At 37.6% G+C, this 6654-nt stretch overlaps 1 long non-coding RNA gene across 1 annotated transcript; it reads right to left on the minus strand.

The window, feature by feature from the left end:
* Positions 1 to 2229: 2229 nt before the first annotated feature.
* Positions 2230 to 5052, minus strand: LOC146685974 (uncharacterized). Its single transcript, XR_014916740.1, has 3 exons — positions 4345 to 5052; positions 3241 to 3330; positions 2230 to 3156 (listed from the first exon to the last, which is right to left on the minus strand). It is a non-coding gene; the product is annotated as an uncharacterized LOC146685974 (long non-coding RNA).
* Positions 5053 to 6654: the final 1602 nt, after the last annotated feature.

Raw genomic sequence — 6654 nt, forward strand, 5'->3', positions numbered from 1 at the left:
ATATATATATACACACACACACATATACACACACACATATACATACATACTATGTGTTTCTTCTTCTTCTTTTTGCTGGTTCATCACAGCCAGGGCAGATACAGTGGGGCAAAAAAGTATTTAGTCAGCCACCGATTGTGCAAGTTCCCCCACTTAAAATGATGACAGAGGTCAGTAATTTGCACCAGAGGTACACTTCAACTGTGAGAGACAGAATGTGAAAAAAAAAAATCCATGAATTTACATGGTAGGATTTGTAAAGAATTTATTCGTAAATCAGGGTGGCAAATAAGTATTTGGTCAATAACAAAAATACAACTCAATACTTTGTAACATAACCTTTGTTGGCAATAACAGAGGTCAAACGTTTACTATAGGTCTTTACCAGGTTTGCACACACAGTAGCTGGTATTTTGGCCCATTCCTCCATGCAGATCTTCTCGAGAGCAGTGATGTTTTGGGGCTGTCGCCGAGCAACACGGACTTTCAACTCCCGCCACAGATTTTCTATGGGGTTGAGGTCTGGAGACTGGCTAGGCCACTCCAGGACTTTCAAATGCTTCTTACGGAGCCACTCCTTTGTTGCCCGGGCGGTGTGTTTTGGACCATTGTCATGTTGGAAGACCCAGCCTCGTTTCATCTTCAAAGTTCTCACTGATGGAAGGAGGTTTTGGCTCAAAATCTCACGATACATGGCCCCATTCATTCTGTCCTTAACACGGATCAGTCGTCCTGTCCCCTTGGCAGAAAAACAGCCCCATAGCATGATGTTTCCACCCCCATGCTTCACAGTAGGTATGGTGTTCTTGGGATGCAACTCAGTATTCTTCTTCCTCCAAACACGACGAGTTGAGTTTATACCAAAAAGTTCTACTTTGGTTTCATCTGACCACATGACATTCTCCCAATCCTCTGCTGTATCATCCATGTGCTCTCTGGCAAACTTCAGACGGGCCTGGACATGCACTGGCTTCAGCAGCGGAACACGTCTGGCACTGCGGGATTTGATTCCCTGCCGTTGTAGTGTGTTACTGATGGTGACCTTTGTTACTTTGGTCCCAGCTCTCTGCAGGTCATTCACCAGGTCCCCCCGTGTGGTTCTGGGATCTTTGCTCACCGTTCTCATGATCATTGTGACCCCACGGGATGAGATCTTGCGTGGAGCCCCAGATCGAGGGAGATTATCAGTGGTCTTGTATGTCTTCCATTTTCTGATGATTGCTCCCACAGTTGATTTTTTCACACCAAGCTGCTTGCCTATTGTAGATTCACTCTTCCCAGTCTGGTGCAGGTCTACAATACTTTTCCTGGTGTCCTTCGAGAGCTCTTTGGTCTTGGCCATGGCGGAGTTTGGAGTCTGACTGTTTGAGGCTGTGGACAGGTGTCTTTTATACAGATGATGAGTTCAAACAGGTGCCATTCATACAGGTAACGAGTGGGGGACAGAAAAGCGTCTTACAGAAGACGTTACAGGTCTGTGAGAGCCAGAGATTTTCCATGTTTGAGGTGACCAAATACTTATTTTCCACCCTGATTTACAAATAAATTCTTTACAAATCCTACCATGTGGATTCATGGATTTTTTCTTCACATTCTGTCTCTCACAGTTGACGTGTACCTCTGGTGCAAATTACTGACCTCTGTCATCATTTTAAGTGGGGGAACTTGCACAATCGGTGGCTGACTAAATACTTTTTTGCCCCACTGTATGTTTGTGGAGCACAGGTGTTTTTAACTAGGCCACTAACTTAATCAAAGTCAAAGCTTTCTAGGTTGTTTGAGACTAAAAATGATATGTGGTCAACTTTGTCCAACAGTGAGGAATATGGACAGGGTGTCAGTAAAAACCAATGGAAGCTGGTTCATAGAAGCAGAAGATACTACTATTCAATGAATGTAAGAGTTCTGAATATTTTTTTAATGCTACTGATTGATGTAAAGTATTATTAAAACTCAATTTTAAGTAAATATTGATTAAATATATAAAATAAGAACAATATTTCAAGGACTAATCTAACACGTCTGTCACACAGGCTTAGAGACAAGTGGGTGAACCCGGTCAGTGGGGGTTGCTGGCTTTTGCTGGGTGAAAACTGTCACGAATAAGGTGCTGCAACATAAACTTCCTGGTTTTGGTCACACTGTACAGTTTAGTACTTAATGAGTGTTTGCAGATTGGTTGAGGTCTTCTACACTCTAAAAAATGTTTTGTTGGCTCAACTTAAAAAAATTGAGGTAACAATTTCCACTCAGCTTTTTAAGTTACAAATTTTGCATATTATTAAGTAAATCCAGCAAGTAATTTTTAGGTTTGGCTAACTCAACTGGTTCAACAAACCAACATGATTTACTTTGACCTGTAAAAGCATAATTAAGTTTAAGCAACCTAATATTAATTTAGAATTTCTGGTAATATTGAGTTGACAAATTACATTAGTTGAGTTAATCTAACTTACTTTTTTACATATATCCTACTCACAATTATCCATGCAAACATAGCCATTTAAATTATTCCAGCTGATGAAACAGTTTATTGCATAACATTTTCGAAGTAATACACTTCTGTGTCATACAACATAAATCAAACATTAAAGCAGCCCTTTAATTATAAATGAGTGGGCAAAAACAATAATATATTTCAGTACAATTCCTCCGCAAACAACCTCAGTAACAAAAGAAAATGTAGCATGTTTATTACTTGGACAAGGTGTGTTGAATCAGAAGCTAAAACATACCAATTCACTTCGTTTTTCTTCATCCACAATGGTGTCTACAACTTCTGATTAACTGAACACACCAGCCAATCAACAGTGTTTAGTTATTAATAGAAACAAGCAGAGCAGTGGGGCCTGATGACCGACTTTGAGAACCACTAAGTTTGTACTTAAGAGAAATTACCCGTGGGCTGGCTTTAAGCCCATCAAGTTCCAGAAACACCTTCTGGAATACCTCTAGAGTGTTCTTTACTTGTTTGGGGTAGCTCAGATTGAGAGCGTATATAAGTCCCATCATTAAGGCACATGCTCTGGGCACATCAAGGTCTTCCAGGACAGCTGTTCCTTCAATCACAATTTTAGCAACGGCTGGAAGAGACACTGCTGCACGTCTGGTGACTACGATCTTTACCACTTCTTCTGAGAACTGTTCTTCACCATCCTGGCAAGTAGGTTAAAAAGAAACATGTCGGTATTTTATATGCTATTTAAAAATATAACACAAAACAATGTGAGATTTACCTACCAGCTGTTCTCTGAAGAGATCCTCTTCTTTCTCTTTCAAATACACCACCAGGCAACGGATTGCGACCTCTCTTCTTGTTTCCACCGAACTCTGGAGAATAAAAAAGTTTACTAGGCCAAAAGTCAAACACATTACATTCATAGGACTAGCGTTTTGCTAATTATTGATTTAATTTTTGTTTTTAACAAATAAACAATTAAATTTTTATAACTTGAATTTAATCTGTTACATACTGCCCTGCTTTCAATGCACCCTTTGCTAGCAGTAGGTTAAGGTGAGTGAAAGTAAATGTAACCTAGATTTGGAGACTATTTCAAACAGTTTTTGTTGAGCTCTAAGGACTATAAAAGACTACAAAGGCTTACCAAGGCTTTTGAGTTAAGTTATTTTAAGTATAAAACCTTCTCTAAAACACCACAATGAAACACTGAAAAGATGAATCCAAAAACTAAATAAATAAATAAATCTACAGACTGTAATTTAAAATTGGAAAAATTGTGTCATATCCAAATGTGTGAGAGAATTTTCTTTTTAATTATTTGAAGACCACTGTTGACATGCTACAATCCCACACTTCACATTATGCTTACAATTACAGAAAGTAACGAAAGCAAGTCTTGTGTGCACACACACAATTTTGTTTTTTTCTTGCTAGGTCAACTAACTTTAACCTCAGGCATATTTCACATTTGAGCTTAAAATATCAATACATTTGATAGAAATACTTTTACTCACACTCTGTCAGTAATTAGTTACCTCACCCAAGACCGTCGAAACACAAATTTACTCTGACACCATGGTAGATAAAAATGCAGGCAGCTGCTGACTGGTTAATTTGAACATATACAGGTTCAAATTGAACATGCTGTGCTGTCTGCAAGGTCTATCAGCTAACCAAATGCACCCTGACAAGTGACAAATTTTAAGTATAAGTGGAAAAATTGACAATTGCGAGGAACGTTTGCAAGCTAAAAGAAAGCTAGCTAACAACTTTAACTTTAGCAACTTTACTATGCTAAACTATGATTAAAACCATCAAATTTAAAGTGTACAAATATAACTTGTAATTAATCTATTTTGAAATTCAATGCTTAGTTAACTCACCGAACACAGTCTAGGTGAAACACACCTCTACTCCCACAAAGTGATAAGAATGCAGACAACTGCTACGCCTGTGATGATACGAACATATGCTACGGGGTTACCCTCTGCTGTATGCATGGTCTCATACACACCTATGGCTAACCAAAGTAACCACCAGAGTGACAGATTTAATTGACAGATTTCATTAATAACAGGAAAAAATACAAATGCTCTTTTATACTTTTATAGAGTAACAACTAGCATAACACAGAGTGTCAATTCACATCATGTAGCTGCCATTGTCAGACTAAACTTAAGCAGTAAATTCCTGTAACTAGTACATATTTATAAAAGACTATAAAACAAGAAACTTACCAGGTAGTGGTGCCAACCTCAGTTTTTTCCGTTCCGTCTTTTTTTATGGAAGTTGTAATTATTTTTTCGTTATGGTCCAATTATGGGCAGTTCAAACACGAAGGATGTTCAAACTCACTTTTACATGTTACACAAACTTAATATTTTGTGTTGTTGATTGATGACAAAAGTATTTTGTTCAATATACTCAAACATTTAAGTTAAGGAGGTGTTTATTAATTTCTGTGTTGCACTGACTTATAACATTGATTAGTCAACTCACTGAAACGTGTACATGTAGACAACTTACTTTTTTAAGTAGAAAAATGCTTTTTTTGTTAAGTTCTACCTACAAACACCATGAATATTTTTTAGAGTGTATGCAAAACATGGGTGATTGTGGCAATTTGCTAGCAACCAAAGCAACTGGAAGCAGGTTTTTGGTGCAGCATCATATCATTCTTTGCTTAGCAAGAGCACGAAACACGAAGTAGAACAGCAACCCAATGCTGTTGCATTTACTGTCAGATTTTACAGCAGTGCATTTTCTTACTATGAATTCCCAAATCTTTCAGTGTTGTTCATGAAATGTTTCATTTCATTGTAAAGAATCAACAAATGGCATATCTTCTTTCATCCCGCTGTTTTCTGAGGTATCTTTAGATTCTCTGGCAGCCAGAGAACACTTGCCCTAGACATAGGACAACCTTTTACACCAGTTCAAAGCTTGATTTTTGCTTTTTAATTTGAAGTAATATTGGCTTGTTTTCTACTTTCTCTTTTTACAGTTAGTTAAAACTGGTGTAGACAACATTGTCCAGGAATCCAACCTGAAAGGTCTGACAAATTTTTCACAGAGAAATTGCTAAATTTATTAACTTCTTTAATTTATCTTAAGAACTTAATAAACTTAATAAAAAATACACAAAATACACTGTAGAGGGAGAGCTGACTGTAAACTCTGTGGGTCAGCATTTTGGTGTAAACCTACTAGTATATTTTAATTGTAGCTGGCATCTTCACTGCAAGGAAAACACTGGTGTGCACAAATGGGCTGCTGACCTGTCACATTACTACCACATCTGTGTGGAGAAGATACTAATCCCCTTAAGGTGGGTAAGTCTTATCTGCCTACTGGTCACAGTAGTGGCTCTTCATTACAGCCACCTGAAGCAAATAGGTATCTGCTGAGCAGCCTCTAAGTCTTGTTTGGTTGTAAAATATCTAGCAGCTACAGCTATAAGACAAATGTATTTACATAAAAGAAATACAATATCATCCTCTGAAATGTAGCTCTGCTTAGAGAGAAAGATGCATGATATTAAAATAGGCTAGTAAAGTACAAATAGCTCTAACTGTAGGATTGCAAGTACATTAATTTTGTTATTTCATGTGTTACAGATCACTAATTTACTCATTTGCATCACACTGTGAAATAAAAGTCTCGCATGTTAAAGAAGCAGGCTGAGTCTAAAGGCAAAGATAAATTAGTGACGAGTAGCTTCACTCCAAACACCTTGACCTTACCTGTACTCAACATCTATTAGTACAACAGTCTACTCATCTATGGAACTTTGCATTTACACTTAAGCTTACACCTACTTAACAGTCAAACACAAATGGCAGTGAGTCAGAACCTCTCCATAATGATTAAGTGAAAACACTTTTACTCCACAGGAGGACCTTTACATGCAATTGCTACAAATCCAGCCCAGTACTAGAAACTGCAAGTGTACTAATTCACAACAACTTCTCACATCATTGTCCGAACAATCTGTTTTACCTACTCTTCTCACCTGCAGCATAAATATACACAAATGCATCAGTTTGCAACAAAGTGAAGTTATCCTTTAACACATTTTATTTTTATTAACAACTAAGATCTTGGTTACAGTTCCTCAAAAACACTGTTAAGGCAAACTACCTGCAATTAAAAATAGGAATGTTGCCATGCTATGATTTCCTTATCCAACCTAC

This window comes from Copadichromis virginalis, linkage group LG19 (assembly GCF_057382275.1).
Source record: "Copadichromis virginalis isolate Kocher_CV1m ecotype Utaka linkage group LG19, C_Virginalis_male_GT1.1, whole genome shotgun sequence".
In the NCBI taxonomy this organism is placed as follows: Eukaryota; Metazoa; Chordata; class Actinopteri; order Cichliformes; family Cichlidae; genus Copadichromis; species Copadichromis virginalis.